At 48.9% G+C, this 22,368-nt stretch overlaps 1 protein-coding gene across 1 annotated transcript in view; it reads right to left on the bottom strand.

The window, feature by feature from the left end:
- The window catches only part of LOC125626332 (uncharacterized), a 32,070-nt gene extending 26,268 nt beyond the window's left edge, over positions 1-5,802 (bottom strand). Inside the window, 2 exon segments of the mRNA XM_075122045.1 lie at positions 5,161-5,300; positions 5,657-5,802. The gene's annotated coding sequence lies outside the window, so the exon portion shown is untranslated.
- Positions 5,803-22,368: the final 16,566 nt, after the last annotated feature.

The raw sequence follows: 22,368 nt of genomic DNA on the forward strand, positions 1-22,368 counted from the left end.
TTAAGTGTAAAAAGTAATAAGAAAAGCCAAAAAGGAGTTTGAAGAACAGCTAGCCAAAAGCTCAAAAGGTAACAACAAAATGTTTTTTAAGTACATCAGAAGCAGGAAGCCTGCTAAACGACCAGTGGGGCCCCTGGACGATCGAGATACAAAAGGAGCACTTAAGGATGATAAAGTCATTGCGGAGAAACTAAATGAATTCTTTGCTTCAGTCTTCACAGCTGAGGATGTTAGGGAGTTTCCCAAACCTGAGCCTTCTTTTGTAGGTGACAAATCTGAGGAAGTGTCACTAGAGGAGGTTTTGGAATTAACTGATCAACTTAACTGTAACAAGTCACTGGGACCAGATGGCATTCACCCAAGAGTTCTGAAAGAACTCCCATGTGAAATTCCAGAACCATTAACTATGGTTTGTAATCTGTCCTTCAAATCAGCTTCTGCACCCAGTGACTGGAAGATAGCTAATGTAACGCCAATATTTAAAAAGGGCTCTAGAGGCGATCATGGCAATTACAGACCTGTAAGTCGAACAGGCAAATTAGTTGAAACAATAGTAAAGAATAAAATTGTCAGACACATAGAAGAACATAAATTGTTGGGCAAGAGTCAACATGGTTTCTGTAAAGGGAAATCATGTAATCTACTAGAGTTCTTTGAAGGGGTCAACAAACATGTGGACAAGGGGGATCCAGTGGACATAGTGTACTTAGATTTCCAGAAAGCTTTTGACAAGGTCCCTCACCAAAGGCTCTTGCATAAATTAAGTCATCATGGGATAAGAGGGAAGATCCTTTCTTGGATTGAGAACTGGCTGAAAGACAGGGAAAAAAGGGTAGAAATAAATGGTAAATTTTCAGAATGGAGAGGGGTAACTAGTGGTGTTCCCCAAGGGTCAGTCCTAGGACCAATCCTATTCAACTTATTCTTAAATGATCTGGAGCAAGGGGTAAACAGTGAGGTGGCAAAGTTTGCAGAGGATACTAAACACCAAAGCAGACTGTGAAGAACTTCAAAAAGATCTCACAAAACTAAGTGATTGGGCAACAAAATGGCAAATGAAATTTAATGTGGATAAATGTAAAGTAACGCACATTGGAAAAAATAACCCCAACTATATACACAATATGATGGGGGCTAATTTAGCTACAACTAATCAGGAAAGAGATCTTGGAGTCATCGTGGATAGTTCTCTGAAGACATCCACACAGTGTGCAGTGGCAGTCAAAAAAGCAAACAGGATGTTAAGAATCATTAAAAAGCAGATAGAGAATAAGACGGAGAATATCTTATTGCCCTTACATAAATCCACGGAGTGCCCACATCTGGAATACTGTGTACAGATATGGACTCCTCATCTCAATAAAGATATACTGGCCTTAGAAAAGGTTCAAAGAAGGGCAATTAAAATGATTAGGGGTTTGGAACAGGTCCCGTATGACGAGAGATTAAAGAGGCTAGGACTTTTCAGCTTGGAAAAGAGGAGACTAAGGAGGGATATAATAGATGTATATAAAATCATCAGTCGTGTGGAGAAAGTGAATAAGGAAAAGTTTCAGAGTAGCAGCTGTGTTAGTCTGTATCCGTAAAAAGAAAAGGAGTATTTGTGGCACCTTAGAGACTAACAAATTTATTAGAGCATAAGCTTTCGTGAGCTACAGCTCACTTCTCAGATGAATAAGGAAAAGTTATTTACTTGTTCCCAAAATACAAGAATGAAATTAATGGGCAGCAGGCTTAAAACAAATAAAAGGAAGTTCTTCTTCACACAGCGCACAGTCAACCTGTGGAACTCCTTGCCTGAGGAGGTTGTGAAGGCTAGGACTATAACAGGGTTTAAAAGAGAACTGGATAAATTCATGGAGGCTAAGTCCATTAATGGCTATTAGCCAGGATGGGTAAGGAATTGTGTCCCTCGCTTCTGTTTGTCAGAGGGAGTGATGGATGGCAGGAGAGAGATCACTTGATCATTACCTGTTAGGTTCACTCCCTCTGGAGCACCTGGCATTGGCCACTGTCGGTAGACAAGATACTGGGCTGGATGGACCTTTGGTCTGACCCAGTATGGCCATTCTTATGTTCATGAAAAAGTGTTATTTCTCCACAGCGTTTCTCAAACTAGGGGCCCAGACCCAAAAGGGGGTTGCAAGCCTACCATGGTATTGCCACCCTTACTCCTGAAAAAAGAAAAGGAGTACTTGTGGCACCTTAGAGACTAACAAATTTATTTGAGCATAAGCTTTCGTGAGCTACAGCTCACTTCATCGGATGCATTCAGTGGAAAATACAGTGGGGAGATTTATATACATAGAGAACATGAAAAAATGGTGTTGCCATACACACTGTAAGGAGAGTGATCACTTAAGGTGAGCTATTACCAGCAGGAAGGCGGGGGGGGGGGGGGGGGGGAAGAGACCTTTTGTAGTGATAATCAGGGTGGGCCATTTCCAGCAGTTGACAAGAACAGGAACAGTGGGGGGGGGGGGGGAGGCAGGGGGGATAAACAATGGGGAAATAGTTTTACTTTGTGTAATGACCCATCCACTCCCAGTCTCTTTTCAAGCCTCAGTTAATTGTATCCAGTTTGCAAATTAATTCAATTTAGCAGTCTCTCGTTGGAGTCTGTTTCTGAAGTTTTTTTGTTTAAGTATTGCCACTTTTAGGTCTGTAATCGAGTGACCAGACAGATTGAAGTGTTCTCCAACTGGTTTTTGAAATTTGTCAACTGTGTCCACATAGCTATACAGGGGACACCATCACAGGGCCTAATCACATCAGCCACACTATCAGAGGTTCGTTCACCTGCACATCTACCAATGTGATATATGCCATCATGTGCCAACAATGCCCCTCTGCCATGTACATTGGGCAAACTGGACAGTCTCTATGTAAAAGAATAAATGGACACAAATCAGACGTCAAGAATTATAACATTCCTTTTCTTTTTGCGAATACAGACTAACACGGCTGCTACTCTGAAACCTTACTCCTGAGCTGAGTAAGAGAGTGGTGCATGCTGGCCGGTGCCCAGCTCTGAAGGCAGAGAAGTAGGGGTGGCTTAGAACTGCCACCCTTACTTCTGTTCTGTGGCAGCGCTGCCTTCAGAGCTAGGCAACCTGTCGGCAGCTGCTGCTTTCCACTCTGCCTTCAGAGCTGGGCAGCCGGAGACCAGATTTCATGGTCTGTGACGCAAATGTCCGCACTCATTTTTCTGCCCCATTTTTCTACTCCCCAGCCCCACTTTGTACCCTTGGTTTCTGTCCCACTCACCCCACCCTAGTTATGGCCCTGTAGCTGCACCAAATTGTCTGGTTACCAAAAAAATTCACAGGCGTAATGTAATAGTTGATTGTTTATATTATTCCAGCAGATTTTTCTTAAACATATAGGTCTGCTGTGGCTTTTCCAAATTACAGCATTTAATAAAGGTCCATTATTACTTTTCTGCAATTTTCCAAGCCTCCTTTAAACTCAGCTGCAATTATTTGAAGATCATCCTGTGATTCAGGTAGGGTCTTAATTATTATTAACCAACAGGAGAAAGAAACAGAAACCACAATAGGGAAAGAACAAGTTAAAAATATGTACACGTTAGATATGTTAAAGTCAGCCATAAAATTCATTTTAGGGCACTCAAGGAATTAGCTGAGCCAGCATGGATTTGCAAAAACAAATAATGCCAAGTCAATCTAATGTTCTGCTTTCACAGGGATACTGGACACTGTAGACACGACATATCTTGATTTTAGTCAGGCTTTTGACACAGGCCCCCATGACATTCTCATAGTGAACAAGGGAAATGTGGTGTACATGAAAGAGCTATAAAATGGGTGAAAATGTTGTTGAAAGGCTGTACTCAGATAGGAATCATTAGTGGTTCGCTATCCAACTGAGAGGATGTATGCATTGGGGTGTCCAGGGGCCAGTCCTGGATCCGATATATTCAATATTTTCACTAATTACTTGGATAACTGACTGGAGAGCATGCTGTTTAAATATGCAGATAATAGCAGTTGCAAGCACATTGGAGGACAGGATTAGAATTCAAGGTAACATTTACAAATTGGAGAAGTGGGCTGAATGAATGAGATGAAATTCAATAAAGACGAGTGCAAAGTACTAGACTTAGGGAAGGAAAACCAAATGCACAACTATGAAGCGGGTAATAGCTGGTTACGAGGTAGTACTACTGAAAATGATCGGGGGTTATAGTGGATCACAAATTGAATCTGAGTCAACCACGTGACTCAATTGTGAAAAAAATATGATTAAGCACTGGAATAGACTAGCAAGAGAGGTGGTGGAATCCCCATCATTGGAGGTTTTTAAGGACAGGTTGGACAAACACCGCAGCGCTGGGGGCTGGACTAGATGCCCTCTCATGTCTACGACTCTATGCTAGGGAAATGTTTGGTCACTTGATTACAGCACTGACCGGCCCCACCCACTAGCACTAAACCACCGAGACATTTTGAAACCCTCCCAGTAACAAAGTCTGGGAACCGAATGGGAGAGAAGAGCAGAACAAAAGGAGTGACATTGGGGGATTCCCCCTGACATTGTCCCAAGGGCAGCACATTCCTACAGCAGGGGGTACAGGGAGAGTCAGGAGCTGGTTTTTCCTCCCCCTGCACCTCACCTTGTTCATAGCAAAGTGAGTCTGCCCAGGGATGCAGCAATAAGTGTGCATGGGCCTGTCAGAAATCTGGGAATCTCTCTCCCCAATTATTTCTCCCACTGCCCTTTTCAGTCTCTCTCTCCTTTTTCTCCTTGTGTCTCCCTTCCCCTGTCTCTGGCTGGCAGCCAATCCTGGGGGTTCGGTCTCCTGTCGCTGGATCAGCTCCTGCAACTGCTGAGGGGTGGAGAGATATGGGGTGAGGAGGGGCTGTTTGTGCAGATTTCAGAGGAACAGCTGTGTTAGTCTGTATTCGCAAAAAGAAAAGGAGTACTTGTGGCACCTTAGAGACTACCCAATTTTTTTGAGCATGAGCTTTCGTGAGCTACAGCTCACTTCATCATCAGATGCAGAGTCACTTTCATGCCCATTCCCTGCACATTCCCTGAGGTCTCTATCAATCATCCGGAGTCTCTGGCTCAGATGTTGTTGTGGGCAGAGCCTTGGGTTGACCTATGCGGCTAATTACAGCTGGAGAAAATCCTCACCTTGGCTGGGCACAGAGGAAGCTTTACTCACGGTCACTCCCCAGCCCCGATCCCGCTGGGGGAGCAGCAGCTGCTCAGCCTGGGCTCCCAGATCACAGTCGAGGCAGCAGCGTCTGAACCAGGAAGCTCACCCCAATATCCTGAGCAGAGAAAGAGAAACTGAGTAACTTTCCCCCCTTTCGCAACAACTGAAACCCCCTCCCCAGAGGGACACACCCTGATCGTAACTGCCCCCCATGTTAATTTGGAGTCACTCCCTGTTCTGCCTTGCAGTGACTCCGGATCAACACGCGTCTCAGCGAGACCAGAAACGTGGCTCAGGCAGAAGGGGACCAGACTCCTTTTAAACGGATTGCAGCGGGGAATCGAACCTCGCTCCCCATGTGCTGAGAGGGATTCACAGCAACAGTTTTCCACCCCCCCACCTAACCCGCCCTTCACACCCTCTGCCCCCCCCGGCTGATTTTCCAGCCCCCCCCGACCCCCTGCTTCTCACCATCTGCCCCTCCTCCGGCTCCGGGAGTCTCTCTCTGCGCGGCTGCCCCTGTGGTCTCTCCGCCAATCAGCGAGTGGGGCGCCCTCACGCGCACCGTTAACGGCCTCCGCCCGTCAGTTCGGGCAACGTCATTTCCAGTCTGAGGTGCGTCAGGAACTACATCTCCCAGCCTGCCCTGGGGCGCTGCTGAACTCTCAGGCCCAGCTCGTACAGACCTCCCCCTTCATACAGACCCCTCCGCCCCGCCGTACCTGGCCTATCAGACGCCGTGACAAGGGTCAGACCCGGGAGGCGGGTTTGCCGGCGATGGGCCCCCGCGCGCGCTGGCTTGGACTGAATATGCACATTGAGCACGGAGGGCGCATGCTCAGTACTAGCTGCTGAAGCCGCTGCGCCCTCACTCTGCCCTGACTTGGCCCGAAACTCCCCTGCGGGGCGGGGGGGCGGAGTCTGGGCGGGGGGCAGACACTGACTGTGCGGAGCGTGGGGGGGTCAAACAGCTGGAAGCGGGGACAGGGGAGCGGGGGGGGCAGAAACCCGGCACAGGGAGTGACTGGGGGGGGTCTTTTTTTAATCCCCCCCACCGACAGTCCAGCCCCCGTGTTATGTGTTTCAGAGCAGCAGCCGTGTTAGTCTGTATTCGCAAAAAGAACAGGAGGACTTGTGGCACCTTAGAGACTCACCAATTTATTTGAGCATGAGCTTTCGTGAGCTACAGCTCACTTCATCGGATGCACACCGTGGAAACTGCAGCAGACTTGTTATGTGTGTGTGTGACGGGTTGTGTGGCTGTAGTGTGTGCGTCGTCCAGCGTGTGTGTATGACGTGTTGTGTGTGTGTCTGTGTGTTGTGTTGTGTGTGTGACGTGTTGTGTGGGTGTGATTGTGTGAGGCGGGTTGTGTGATGGGTTCTGTGTGTGTCTGTGTCTGTGTGTCGTGTGTCTGTGCCAGTGTCGTGTTCTCTGTGTGTGTGACGTGTTGTGGGTCATGTTCTCTGTGTGTGTGTCTCGGTGTTGTGGATGTGATGTTTTGTGTCCCCTGTTGTGTGTGTCTGACGTGTTGTGTCCCCTGTTGTGTGTGTGTTGTTGTGTGCCTTTGTCTGTCCTGTTGTGTCTGACGTGTGTTGTGTTGTGTGTGTTGTCTTGTGTGCCTTTCTGTGGGTGTGATGTGTTGTGTGTGTGTCGTGTGTGACGTGTCGTGTGTGTGTCGTGTGATGTGTTGTCTGTCGTGTATCTCGAGTGTTGTGTCGTGTCATGTGGAGTGTGTGTGGGTCGTCTTGTCCATGTGTTGTGTGTCGTCTAGTGTCTGTGTGTGAAGTTTTGTGTGTCGTGTGACGTGTTATGTGCCGTTGTGTGTCGTGTGTCCCGTGTTGTGTGTCGTGTTGTGTGTCCCATTTTGTGTGTCGTGTGACGTGTTGTGTGTCCCGTTTTGTGTGTCGTGTGACGTGTTGTGTGTCCCGTTTTGTGTGTCGTGTGACGTGTTGTGTGTAAGACGGGTTGTGTGTGGGGTTTGTGTGTGTGACGTGCTGCGTGTGCGTGCGAAGTGCAATGTGCTGTATCTGCGCATGACATACGACATGTGACGTGCTGTGGACAACGTGCGGCGCACAGTGTGCTGTGTGTGCGATGTGTGACGTGTTGGGTCCGGGTTGCAATGTGCCACATGTTGTGTGTGCGACGTGCGACATGCCACATTTTGTGGGTGACGTGCGACATGTGTGCGACATGCCACGTGTTGTACGCAACATGTTTTGTGTGTGTGACCATACAACATGCGACGTGCTGTGTGTGCCACATGCGATGTGCGACTCGTGAGGTGTCATGTGTGTGTTGTGTTCTGCCATCTTGTGTGTGTTTGTGTGTGTGTGATGTGTTGTGTGTCATGTTGCATGTGTGTGTGTCGGTGTTGTGTCTTGTGTATGTTTTGTGTGTCTGTTGTGTACCATTTTGTGTCGTGTGAGGCGTGTCGTGGTGTGTGTGATTTGTGTCATGTGTGCCATTGTGTGCGTCGGTGCCGTGTGTTGTGTGTGTGTGTGAAGTTTTGTGTGTGATGTTTTGTGTGTTGCGTTGTGTGTGTTGTGTTGTGTGTCATGTTGCATGTGTCGGTGTCGTGTCTTGTGTATGATGTTTTGTGTGTCTGTTGTGTGCCATTTTGTGTCGTGTGAGGTGTGTGTGATTTGTGTGTCATGTGTGCCACTGTGTGTCTGTGACGTTGTGTGACATGTTGTGAAAAGGGTGGCATGTTGTGTGTTGTGTGTGTGGCGTGTTGTGAAAAGTGTGGTGTGTTGTGTGTATGTGTGGCATGTTGTGAAAAGTGTGGTGTGTTGTGTGTATGTGTGGCATGTTGTGAAAAGTGTGGCATGTTGTGTCCTGTTGTGTGTGTGAGTATGATGTGTTTGTGTGACGTGTTGTGAAAAGTGTGATGTGTTGTTTGTGACGTGTTGTGTGTCGTGTTGTGTGTGATGTCTTGTGAAAAGTGTGACGTGTTGTGTGTCATGTTCAGGTGTTGGGATGTGGGTGACATGTTGTGTGTCAGGTTGTGTGTGTGGGTGGTGTTGTGTGTCATGTTTGTGTGAGATGGGTTGTGTGTCGTGTTCGGTGTGTCAGACGGGTTTTGTGTGTTGTGTGTGCGACATGCTGTGTGCGTGTGCGATGTTATGTGCGTGTGCGAAGTGCGATATGCTCTGTACAATGTGCGATGCGATGTGTGTGCGACGTCCTGTGTGTACCACGTGCGAAGTCTTGGGTCTGCGCTTGCAACGTGCCACGTGACGTGCTGTGTACGTGCGACGTGCCAAATGTTGTCTGTGTGACGTGCTGTGTGTGCGACGTGTTGTGTGTGCAACATGTGATGTGTTGTGCGTGACGTACGACGTACTCTGTGTGCGACGCGTGAGGTGTCGTTGCGTGTGTGTGTCGGTGTCGTGTCGTTGCGTGTGTGTGTCGATGTCGTGTGTCATCTATGATGTTTTGTGTGTCTGTTATGTACCATTTTGTGTGTCATGTGAGGCGTTGTGTGTCGTTGTGTGTGTGTGTCAGTGTCCTGTCTTGTGTGTTATTTTTGTGTGTCGTGTTGTGTGCCGTTTTGTGTCGCGTGTTGTGTGTGTCGGTGTTGTGTGTGATTTTTGTCTGTTGTGTTGTGTGCCATTTTGTGTGTCATGTGACGTGTTCTGTGTCGGTCTTGTGTCTTCTGTGCCGTTTTGTGTCGTGAAACGTTTTGTGTCGTGCCGTTTTGTGCGTGACAGATATTCTGTGTGTCGTGTTGTGTGTGTGAGGGGTGTTTGTGTATGTGTGATGTGTTGTTTGTGTCGATGTGTGTTGTGTGTCATTTTTGTGTCGTGTTCTGTGCTGTTTTGTGTGTTGTTCAATGTGTTCTGTGTGTGACATGGTGTGCGTCATGTGCGATGCACAACGTACGTGCGACGTGCTGTGTGTGTGACGTGCTGCGTGTGCAACATGTGTGTGTGACATGCAACGTGTGACATGTTGGGCATTACATGTGACGTGCTACGTGTGCGACATGTTCTGTGTGCCATGCGACGTGCTGCCTGTGCGATGTGTTGTGTGCCATGCGATGTGCTGCGTGTGACATGCAATGTTCGACATGTTGGGCTTTACGTGCGACGTGCAATGTGCTGTCTGCGCCATCTGTCATGTTGTGTGTCATGTGTGACGTATGTCGTGTTTCTGTGTGTGTGTGACGTGTGTCGTGTCGTGTGTGTTTGTGTGTGATGTGCGTCATTTCGTGTGTGTGTACATGTTGTGTATTGTGTGTGATTTGTATGTCATGTGTGCCGTTCTGTGTGTCGTGTGATGTGCTGTCTGTGTCATGTGTCTGTGTGACGTGTTGTGTGTGCATGTGCACGTGTGATGTGTTGTGCGGGTGAAGGTGCGAAATGTGACTTGTGCGTGACGTGCAACTGCTGTGTGTTTGACATGCAACATGCGATGTTTTGTGCGTGACGCGCGGGGTGCGACGTGCGGCATGCTGTGTGTGAGATGCGTTGTATGTGTGACATGCAATGTGCGACGTCTTCTGCATGACAAGCGACGTACAACGTGCGTGTGACGTGTTGTGTTTGTGACATGCAACATGCGACCTGTTGTGTATGACGTACGACATGCGGTGTGTGACGTGCGAGTGATCTGCGAGAGCGACGTGTGACGTGTTGTGTGCATGACGCATTCTGTGTGTGACACCAGGTGGCCAGTCAGTGTAATGCATAAACACTTTACCTCATGGAGAAATAGTGACACTAGGTGGCCACGCAGGGTAATGCACAAAGTATTCGCCTCACGGAGCAACAGTGGCACTGGGTGGCCACTAATTACACCTGACAGGTCACGCACAAGAACTGCTACGAATTATACCCGACAGGTCATGCACAGGAACTACTGCGAATTATACAGGACAGGTCACGCACAGGAACTGCTACGAATTATACCCGAAAGGTCACGCACAGTTCGAGTCTCGGCTGACGCACACGAACAAAGTCCACAACTGCAGAGTTCCCAAAGATACTAAGTTTATTACACTCAAGGGTGGTGCCCCCTGCTAGTCAGGAGGGGACCCCGAATGCAGGTTATACAGAGATTATATACCTTTTAGCAAAGCATGTTGCCCTCGTGCATCGGAAACCTTAGCCAATAGACAAACCCTTCCCTTATCTACCACCTATCCCTGCTAGGTACATTCCCCGTGCTAGACCATTACTTCAGCTACACAACATGGTCCTAAAGCAATGCACCAGTAGCCTTTCTTCTCAGGATGGGAGGCTCACCTCAAGGCCAGGAGCCAGGGAGTTAGGAACAGACAAAGAACAGAAACCGGGAGTCGAGACAGGCTGGAAACAAGGGGGAGGGTTTTCACAGGAATGCAGTATCAAAGGAACACTCTTCCTGGTGCATGATGTGCTTGTTTTTAGACAATGGTGGGCCCCAAACCAAAATGGAGTCACATATGCTAACTTTTCCTTAACAACACAAATAATTTCCCTCATGGAGCAAATGTGACGCCACATGGGCACTTGCACTAATGCACAAAGCATTTCCCTCACACAGCAACAGTGACACTGGGTGGCCACTCAGGGTAATGCACAAAATGTTTTGCCTCATGGAACAACACTGACACCGTGTGGCCAATCCAGGTATTGCACAAAGCACTTCCATCAAGGAACAGTGACACCGGGTAGCCAATCCACTAATGCACAAACCGTTTCCTTTATGAAGGGACAGTGAGGATGGGTGCTGAATCCCAGTTATGCACAAAGCATTTCCCTCAGAGCAATGGTAACACACGGTGACCTGTCAAAGTAATGCACAAAACCTTTCTCTCACAGCACTGCTGTGACATTCGGTGGCCATCTGGAGCATTGCAGGGGGTGTCTGCCTTGGAGCAGGAGTGACACCCGGTGGCCAGTGGGGGTAACGTACAGAGAGAGCCCTCTGGGGGCAGTGAGTCCAGGGGTTAGGACCCAGGAGCCTGAGCTGTAGCAGGTCAGTCTGGAGTGCTGTGCAGAGTCCTGGACCCTCCACATGCCGTGGGTGGTGCTACCTGGTGAGTGCAGACAAAGGCCGAGGGCTACTCTCAGACCCCTGCTCACGTCCTCTGCTGAATGTGGCCTGCTTTAGAGAGGACGACGAGACTGGCATGACCAAGGAAGCTCACCCAGTGATACAGAAGGAAGAGACACTTGAGGACTAAGCATCTCTTGTTACAGTCAAGTTGCTCTCCACGAAGTTACTGGACTTCAGGAAGATTCCACAGCACCTGGCAATTCCTTGAGAGGGCAACAAAGGATTCCCCCACATTTATCGTGCCCCAGTTAGATGCAGAGGTCTTTTCTCAGGGGCTCCACCCTGGGAGAGGTTTGACTCCCTGCTGGATGCCATCTGATGTACTGGGATTTCACTGAGCCGGACTGCTCCACTAGCCTGGACTCCCTCTCCGTGTTTTGCTCACTTAGGCTCTCCAGCCTCTGGCAGCACACGCACATAAGCAGGGACGCAGCAGCTGTAGAATCACACGGAGTCTGTAAACAGCTCTCTACAAGAAGACTCTGCTAGAAAATCGCCCAGCACTCAAATGCAGTTCCCCTCTGGAAAGTACACCCAAAATAATACTGTCTTGAGCTGTAGCAAAATCTATACAACGTAAGCTCATAAATTCAATGTGGATGAAGATATGCACAACTTCTTGACCTCCCCCATTCAAAGTTGCACAAACTGGGTACAATAATAATAATAAACAAAAAAAAGTTTCACTATAAAAGGTAGATTTTAAGTGATTATAAGGGATAGCAAACAGAAGAAGGCAGATTACTAAGCAAATACAAATACAAATACACACGCATACTAAGCCTAAGATCTTAAAGAGACTGGATTCAAGAAATAATTTCTCATCCTAAATTTCTTTTGGAAAGTTGAAGAGTTTCTGCAGCTTAGACTTTCAGTTGTTTCTCTTTACAGACTAGACCCCTGTCTTAGTCTGGACTCAGCCCTGGACTTCCCCCTTCTCAGTTCCTTTGTCTCTTCAGGTACTTTCAGCACCCTTTCTACTGCCCTGCATGATTTTCGTCCGCTCCAACTTCTTCATGGCTCCCAAGACCTCACCTCTTGGAACGCACACGTACCCCTGTCCTACAAAGGGAGACGGCACCAGGAGAGGAGAGGAGAGAGAAACTGAGAAAGTTGGCCAACACACTAGAGAAGAGAGAAAAACATAGGAGGAAGGCAAGCAACTCACCAGCTGGAGTCATCCTCCGAGGTGCAACCTTCTGCTGCGGAGGAGACAGCGTTCCTGGCCAGAGAAATGAGCAGCCCCTGAAAATGGGGACCTTGTCTCTCTCGTAACCACAGCTGGTCAGGAACCATTTCTTACAAACCGAGCCCCAGATAATGGGGCGTTCCTACCTGGAGCCAGGCGGGCCATGAGCAAAGCCTTAACCAAACCAGACACTTATCTCACTGACATTAGCGACTGCTCCACTGCCAACTGGATGACTCCTGGCTTGCATTAACAATGCTCGTGGGCTCACTGCTCTCGCTCGCTTTCCATCCGATGTGGGGAGGAAACTCTTTGTACTAAACCCAGACCAAGGAGGAAAAAGAAATAAGTTACCATCTCAGTAGGCAACATCGCGTAGGCTATTCTTTTCTCCTCTCCCACATGGCAGCATTCTGCCCCAACCTCCCCCCCATTAGGCCTTTAGTACTACAACTAGAAAGCACCCCTTGGAATGGCACCCGAAATAATCACTCTGCACAGCAGACTCTGGCCCCTCATCAGCCGTAATCTCACAGAGCCCCATACACAAAGAGGAAGCAAACGGCCTCTGAAAAATACTGCAGCCAGCACAGATGAGGAATTCAAAGCACTGAGCCCTTACTCACAGCCAGTTATGCGGGAGACAGAAAGCTGATGACTCTTCATGTCTGCTTAGAAGGAGTTCCAAGCTGCTTAGGTACACCTCAGCCACTTCCCCTCTGGCTAGGACTCCTGGACAATTCCTCTACGAGAGTAGCTGCAAAAGCCAACCATGAGCTATCATTAAACAAAGCTCAATTGGTGCTAGAAATCCTGCCCTCATCCATGCATTGGCCCCACTCGATGAACAGAGATAGGGTTAACACCGACAGTGTTAACAGGGTCCCACACTAGCACGGACTTCCCTGCATGACTTTTGTCCGCTCCTACTCCTCCATGGCTCCTGAGACCTCACTTGTGGGAATGCACACCTACCCGTGTCCTATGAAGGGAGACGGCACAAGGAGAGAAGAGAAGATGAGAGAAAGAGAGAGTTAGCGAACACACTAGAGAAGACAGAGAAAGCCGAGTGTGATTTTTGTGAGCCGTGTGTGATTTGTGTGTGCGCACGCCGTGGGCGATTTGTGTGCGATTAGTGCGTGCCGTGGGCGATTTGTGTGCAATTTCTGTGCACCGTGGGGGAGTGTGCGCGCCGTGGGCGATTTGTGGGCGCACCATGGGCGACTTGTGCGCGATGTGTGGGCGCGCCGTGGGCGCGCCGTGGGCGACTTGTGGGCGACTTGTGCGCGCGATGTGTGGGCGACTTGGGGGCGACTTGTGTGCGCGATGTGTGGGCGACTTGGGGGCGACGTGTGGGCGCGTGGTGGGTGCGCCGTGGGCGCCGTGTGGGCGCGCCGTGGGCGACTTGTGTGCGATTTGTGTGTGCCATGGGCGACTTGTGGGCTATTTGTGGGCGATGTGTGGGCGACTTGTGGGCTATTTGTGGGCGATGTGTGGGCGACTTGTATGCGACTTGTGGGCGATTTGTGCGCTCCGTGGGCGCGCCTTGGGCGATTTGTGGGCGCGCCTTGGGCGATGTGTGCGTGCGCCGTGGGTGATGTGTGGGCGCGCCGGGGGCAATGTGTGGGCGCGCCAGGGGCGATTTGTGGGCTATTTGTGCGCGCGCCGTGGGCGATTTGTGGGCGATTAGTGCGCGCCGTGGTCGATTTGTGTGCAATTTCTGTGCACCGTGGGCGATTTGTGGGCGCGCTGTGGGCGACTTGTGGGCGTGACTTGTGGGCGACTTGTGGGCGCGCCCTGGGCGACTTGTGGGCGACTTGTGCGCGCGCCGTGGGCGCGCCAGGGGCGATTTGTGGGCTATTTGTGCGCGCGCCAGGAGCGATTTGTGGGCTATTTGTGCGCGCGCCAGGGGCGATTTGTGGGCTATTTGTGTGCGATTAGTGGGCGCTGTGGGCGATTTGTGTGCAATTTCTGTGCACCATGGGGGAGTGTGCGCGCCGTGGGCGATTTGTGGGCGCGCCGTGGGCGACTTGTGGGCGATTTGTGCGCGCGACGTGTGGGCGCGCCCTGGGCGACTTGTGGGCGACTTGTGTGCGATTTGTGGGCGACTTGTGTGCAATTAGTGGGCGCCGTGGGCGACTTGTGTGCGATTTGTGCGCTCCGTGGGCGATGTGTGGGCGTGCCTTGGGCGATGTGTGGGCGCGCCGGGGCCAATGTGTGGGCGCGCCAGGGGCGATTTGTGGGCTATTTGTGGGTGCGCCGGGGGCCATTTGTGGGTGCGCTGGGGGCGCTCCGTGCATTCTTTTTGTGCGCCGTGTGCGCTTTCTGTGTGTCATTTTGCGTGCCATTTGACGTGTTCTGTGTCTTGTTGCGTGCGTGTGACGTACGTGAAACGTGCTGTGTCTTGTGTCTGTGTCGTGTCATGTGTGACGTGACGTGTCGTGTGACGTGATGTGTGACGTGTCGTGTTTTCTTGAGTGTTCTGTTTAGTGTGTGTGTGACGTGTCCGGTGAGAGTGTGGTGCCGTTTTGTGAGTCGTGTGTGAGTGTGTGATTTGTGTGTCCTGTTGTGTGCCATTTTGTGGGTCGTCTGACGTCTTGTGTTTGTGTGAGATGTGTCGTGTGAGGCATATGTCGTGAGAGTGGTGCCGTTTTGTGAGTCGTGTGAGTGTGTCATGTATGTCATGTGTGAGTGTGTCGTGTGTGATTTGTGTGTCCTGTTGTGTGCCATTTTGTGGGTCGTGTGACGTGTTGTGTTTGTGTGAGATGTGTTGTGTTTTGTGTGCCCTTTGTGTGTCGTGTTGTGCGCGCCATTTTTGTGTGTCACGTTGTGTGAGGCGGTGTGTCGTGTTGTGTGTGTCGCGTTGTGTGTCATGTGAGGCGGTGTGTCGCTGTCGTGTGTGCCGTTTGTGTGTCGTGTTGTGTGAGGCGGTGTGTCATGTGTCGCTGTCATGTGTGATTTGTGTCGTTTTGTGTGCTGTTTTGTGTGTCATGTGACGTGTTGTGTGTGTGACGTATCATGTGCCGGTGTCATGTGCCATGTGAGGTGTTGTGTGTCGTGTTGTCTGCTGTTGTGTGCCATTTTGTGTGTGACGTGTTGTCTGCCGTTGTGTCGTGTGACATGTGTTTGTGTATGTGCGACGTGAGATGCGCAACATGCCTGCGATGCGCGACGTGCTGTGTGTGAGACGTGCGATGTCTTGTGCGATATATGACATGCGGTGTACAACCTGTTATGTGCTGGGTGTGCCACCTGCAACGTGCTGTGTGCAACGTGTTGTGTGTGTGCGATGTACATGCGACGTGTGCCACATGCGACGTGTGGTGTGTGTGTTGTGTATGATGTTTTATGTGCTGTTTTCTGTCATGTGACGTGTTGTGTGTGTCGTGTTGCGTGCGTGTGCCATGTACATGCGACACGTATGTGCGATATGTCATGTGAGGTGTTGTGTGTGTGTGTGGGTATTGTGTGTCGTGTGCGATTTTTGTGTCGTGTTGTGTGCCGTTTTGTGTGTCATGTGAGGTGTCGTGTGTCATGTTGTGTGTGTGATTTTTGTGTCGGGTTGTGTGCCGTTTTGTGTGTCATGTAGTGTGTGTCACGTGTCGTGTGTGCGCGCGACGTTTGTGTGCGTCCACGTGTGCGATGTGTTGTGCATGTCCGTGTGGGAAGTGCAAAGTGTGATGAATCAACTTGCCACCCCCTTCCCCAACACTTTAGCCTGCTCGTAAACATGACCCTACCCCCTCCCTAGGGTGTTACTGACACTAAAACGACTTAAAGGCCCCCGACTTATCACTACTGGTTGGCACCCAATTGCCACCAGCACTTCTATGCTGCTGCTGGCCAAACCCTCTCCCCAAAATCTATACCTCACCCCCTACCCTGAACCCAACTGGAACCCTTACCCTATAACCTGGTCCCCAACTCTAAACCCCTGACCCAAAACTGTAGCCCAATCCTCACCCCAACCCTAACCTCCAGCTCTGAACCCAGCCCCTCTAAGCCTGACACCACTTTAAGCCAGAGCCCAGTTCCCCATTCCACCCTGTGCAACAACAGTACAAACCACACCCTCCTACCCCCCCCCCCCCCCCGCCCAGGAATCCTGCTTCTTACCACCACTTGTTTCGAAATTAACTTTTTTTTCATTTGCATTCCACAAACCTTCATTCTCATTTGATGGGTTATTTAGTTACAGGGGTATACACAATGCAACTCTTTGCTATAACATTGTAACAGGACACAGATAAGTGAAAACAGTGCAAATAACATTCCACTAGTTTTCAGGAGGTTTAAACACCCAATACATTTGAACATTTAACAATTATTTTGCTCTATACTAATACACACATCAATTGGCCTGAATACACTCTGACATAAGCTGCTCTGCCAGCATCACACCTTGTACAAACATTACTGCAATAGTGTGTAGGGCAGCGTGACCTCGGGGGCCTGTGAGCTGGTTTCAGGGGGTCTGCAGGACCCCACAGCTGAAGCACAGAGCCCCCACACCTCCCTCAGGGCAAAAGCCCGGAGCCCCAATGCTCCCCACTCCTCAGGGCAGAACCCCAGAGCTGCCCCCCACCACAGCTGGGTCCTGGAGTTTTTATAGCATGTTGAGTGGGGGTGGGGGGAGTGAAGTGCTCTAGCGAGGTGGGTCACCTTTTTTATAGGGCACAAGTGCCGGAAATCCTTCCTCCTATGCCTATATTTTATTCCTCACCCACAACTGTGCATACTGATGACACGTATATACGCACGTTAAGTTTCCTTGTGATGTTCCTGTTAAGCCTGTGGGTACCACCTTAAAAAAACCCCCTATGCCATTCTTCATTATCTGTTGGTCTAGACAAAAGGTTATAGACTTATGTGTGAATACTTATTTATTTAGGTAACAAGATATAGGTTAACTTTATTTTTCTGGGTAAATGGTCTTAATATAGATGTGTTAACTGTCCTTAGCTTAACATACAGCATATGGCCTTTAGGTCTCTTGCGTTACAGCCAAGCTTACTTTAATATAAATCTCTAAACCTATTACAATAAACCAAATACTTAAACATATACGAAAAAAAATATATCTATGCAAGCAAGCAGGTTAGTCCTATTGGCTACACGACTCAGAATCAGGACAAGAGATTCTCCCATTGCATTCTCCTGAGCCATTCAAACCTCCTTCACTCATTAGTTTTGAGTCATATTATTTACAAAAGTTCTAGTATTGTCGTAACGGAAAAAACCAAAAAACAAACAAACCAGCCAGCCTCTGCAGCCCATCTGCAAACCAGCCAGCCCAATCTGCAGCCCATCTGCAAACCAGCCAGCCTCTGCAGCCCATCTGCAAACAATCCCATCTCAGTAGGAAAAGTCCTACAACAGGCTTTGCCAACAGTTGGAAACTGGGATTTAAACTCCAAATGATCTCACTGTATTTCAGAACCATTCAAATTCCCCATCCAGGTCTGTGATACTTTCATCTCAGACCCTAAATTACTGTTTTAGGAGCAAAGAAAACAAACTGTGATCCACAAACAAAGGGCTGAGAACCCTGAATCATAGGACACATTGAGCACTGGAACTGTAGAAAGTGGAGAAGATCAATTCTACATGGCTTAAAAAGAGGAAACGCTGCTGGGGTAATTCGGCAGGTGGGAATCCCTCCGACTCATCACTTCACTTGTCACAGAGGTTGAAAACACACACTCTTCCCCCCACCCCCCAAGTCACAGAGTCACCAGGCGATGCTCTGGAACTACTCCATATGAAGCCAGTCAGGACTCTGGGGGAGCATGACTCCTCTCTCTCAGCACACTGTCACCAGGGCAAGAAGCTTACACAACTTCGACCTTCCTGGGTCTGACCTCGAAGTATTCAGCATCCCCTTCCACACCGTGTGCTTCCCGCAGCGAGTCCGCCCGGATGGGGCTCCTGGGGAAGCCAGAGGGCCCTGCCCCCCAGTGACTCTCAGCCAGCCGGTAAAAAGAAGGTTTATTATTCAACAGGAGCATGGCGTACAACAGAACTTGTTAGCACATAAATCAGTGACTTTCGATCAAGTCCATCTTGGGGAGTCGTGGGCCAGATGCCCTGGACTCCCTCTCTTCCAGTTCCCCCAAGCACACTGCCACCTTCCAGCAACCCAAATTCAGACACCCCCATTGCTCCTCCTCCTTGTCTTTGTCTCGCTTTCTGGGCAAAGAGTCACCTGGTCGCACCCCATTCCTGGGTCTCAGGTTACGAAGGGCACCGTGTGAGAGGTTCAGTCACAGAGACCCCCTTGGGACTGTTACGTGATGTGCTGAAATGACCTCTGAGCCCGTTTTACCTACCAGCTTGGGACTTCCAAAACCCTGTCTTGTTGAGCCAGACATGCTAGCCTGCTGCAACACAGCCCCAGGGTCTGAAGCATGCCCCCAAAGCTGCAGGCTTTAAGTGAAAACAGCTCAGCAGCTTCCTTGTCTCCAGCACCCAGACAACAAGTTCCCAATGGGATCCAACCCCCAAATAAATCCATTTTACTCTGTATAAAGCTTATACAGAGTAAATTCATAAATTGTCCACCGTCTGTAACACTAATAGAGAGATCATAGAATATCAGAGTTGGAAGGGACCTCAGGAGATCATATAATCCAACCCACTGCTCAAAGCAGGACCAATCCCCAATTTTTTTTGCCCCAGATCCCTAAATGGCCTCCTTAAGGACTGAACTCACAACCCTGGGTTTGGCAGGCCAATGCTCAAACCACTGAGCTATCCCTCCCCCAGATATGCACAGCTGTTTGCTCCACCAGGTATTCATCACTTACTCTAGGTTTATTAGTAAACAAAAATGATGTTAAGTATAAAAATCAGGATTTAAGTGGTTTCAAGTAATAACAGACAGAACAAAGTAAGTCACAAAGCAAAATAAAGCAAAAACACGCAAGTCTAAGCCTAATACATTAAGAAACTGATTACAGGTAATATCTCACCCTCAGAGATGTTCCAATAAACTTCTTTCACAGATTAGACTCCTTTCTAGTCCGGGCCCGATCCTTTCACCAGGTAGTGTTAGTTCCAGCAGACATCTCAGGTGGTAAGCAGGGGATTTCTCATGACTGGCCCCCTTTGTCCTGCTCCACCCCCTTTTATAGCTTTGGCACAAGGCAGGAATCTTTTGTCTCTGTGCATCCCCACCCCTCCTTCTAAATGGAAAACTACCAGGTTTAATATGGATTTCATTTTCAGGTGACAGTCACATGTCACTGTAAGACCCCTAGTCTCCATTCCCCATGGGCTGGCCCACACATACACAGGAAGTCTTTCAAGTAACTTAGGTCATTTACAACTGATTGTTTCTGGAGCACCCTTAATGGCCTCCACTTAATATGTTTACATCAGTGATACAAGTTTATATCTTATTCTCCTAGCTCCAGATATAGAGATAATACATGCAAACAAATAGGATGAACACTTTGTAGCTTACGAGCTTTCTAATGACACCACACAAGGGGTATTTAGTATAAACCAAATTCCAGTTCTGTTATATACATAAGCATATTTCCATAAAGCATACGGACTGCAACATCACACAGCCTCACCAGCCTCAGATGTCTCAGCCAAAGTCATATACCCCTATTTCCACCACTGAGGTATGGGTGCAGCACACAGGAAAACTGAAGCGCACACAGTATTCATGAAAAACAGTAAAACTCACATAGGCTCGACAGTAAGACTCACAAACAACATAAGGGAAAATCCCCTCTTAGTCACACCCTCTATCCCTGCAACTTCTCTGTTATATTTATATTGAGAAAAATGGTACAAAACCCATCTGCTATTGAGCAGAAACCAGTGCAATGTGGGAACAACTGGGAATGAGGCAATCTGTCCCTAATGGGTGAACCTGAAGACTAACCATCACTTTGTAGTAGGAGGAAAAGTATAAATGTGATGCTCCAAATTTGGTTAGACTAGGAAAAGTGATGGAGACTGTGTCCAGTGCTGAGGAATCACAGAATCATAGAATATCAGGGTTGGAAGGGACCTCAGGAGGTCATCTAGTCCAACCCCCTGCTCAAAATCAGGACCAATCCCCAATTAAATCATCCCAGCCAGGGCTTTGTCAAGCCTGACCTTAAAAACTTCTAAGGAAGGAGATTCCACCACCTCCCCAGGCAACGCATTCCAGTGTTTCACTACCCTCTTAGTGAAAAAGTTTTTCCTAATATCCAACCTAAACCTCCCCCACTGCAACTTGAGACAATTACTCCCTGTTCTGTCATCTGGTACCACTGAGAACAGTCTAGATCCATCCTCTTTGGAATCCCCTTTCAGGTAGTTGAAAGCAGCTATCAAATTCCCCCTCATTCTTCTCTTCTGCAGACGAAATAATCCCAGTTCCCTCAGCCTCTCCTCATGAGTCATGTGTTCCAGACCCCTAATCATTTTTGTTGCCCTTCGCTGGACTCTTTCCAATTTTTCCACATCCTTCTTGTAGCGTGGGGCCCAAAACTGGACACAGTACTCCAGATGAGGCCTCACCAATATCGAATAGAGGGGGACGATCACGTCCCTCGATCTGCTCGCTATGTCCCTACTTATACATCCCAAAATGCCATTGGCCTTCTTGGCAACAAGGGCACACTGCTGACTCATATCCAGCTTCTCGTCCACTGTCACCCCTAGGTCCTTTTCCGCAGAGCTGCTGCCTAGCCATTCGGTCCCTAGTCTGTAGCTGTGCATTGGGTTCTTCCGTCCTAAGTGCAGGACCTTGCACTTATCCTTATTGAACCTCATCAGATTTCTTTTGGCCCAATCCTCCAATTTGTCTAGGTCCCTCTGTATCCTATCCCTGCCCTCCAGCATATCTACCGCTCCTCCCAGTTTAGTATCATCCGCAAATTTGCTGAGAGTGCAATCCACACCATCCTCCAGATCATTTATGAAGATATTGAACAAAACCGGCCCCAGGACCGACCCCTGGGGCACTCCACTTGACACCGGCTGCCAACTAGACATGGAGCCATTGATCACTACCCGTTGAGCCCGACAATCTAGCCAACTTTCTACCCACCTTATAGTGCATTCATCCAGCCCACATTTCTTTAACTTGCTGACAAGAATACTGTGGGAGACCGTGTCAGAAGCTTTGCTAAAGTCAAGAAACAATACATCCACTGCTTTCCCTTCATCCACAGAACCAGTAATCTCATCATAGAAGGCGATTAGATTAGTCAGGCATGACCTTCCCTTGGTGAATCCATGCTGACTGTTCCTGATCACTTTCCTCTCATGTAAGTGCTTCAGGATTGATTCTTTGAGGACCTGCTCCATGATTTTTCCAGGGACTGAAGTGAGGCTGACTGGCCTGTAGTTCCCAGGATCCTCCTTCTTCCCTTTTTTAAAGATTGGCACTACATTAGCCTTTTTCCAGTCATCAGGGACTTCCCCCGTTCGCCACAAGTTTTCAAAGATAATGGCCAATGGCTCTGCAATCACAGCCGCCAGTTCCTTCAGCACTCTCGGGTGCAACTCGTCCGGCCCCATGGACTTGTGCACGTCCAGCTTTTCTAAATAGTCCCTTACCACCTCTTTCTCCACAGAGGGCTGGCCATCTATTCCCCATGTTGTGATGCCCAGCGCAGCAGTCTGAGAGCTGACCTTGTTCCTGAAGACAGAGGCAAAAAAAGCATTGAGTACATTAGCTTTTTCCACATCCTCTGTCACTAGGTTGCCTCCCTCATTCATTAAGGGCCCACACTTTCCTTGGCTTTCTTCTTGTTGCCAACATACCTGAAGAAACCCTTCTTGTTACTCTTAACATCTCTCGCTAGCTGCAGCTCCAGGTGCGATTTGGCCCTCCTGATAACATTCCTACATGCCCGAGCAATATTTTTATACTCTTCCCTGGTCATATGTCCAACCTTCCACTTCTTGTAAGCTTCTTTTTTATGTTTAAGATCCGCT

This window comes from Caretta caretta, chromosome 21 (genome assembly GCF_965140235.1).
Source record: "Caretta caretta isolate rCarCar2 chromosome 21, rCarCar1.hap1, whole genome shotgun sequence".
NCBI lineage: Eukaryota > Metazoa > Chordata > Testudines > Cheloniidae > Caretta > Caretta caretta.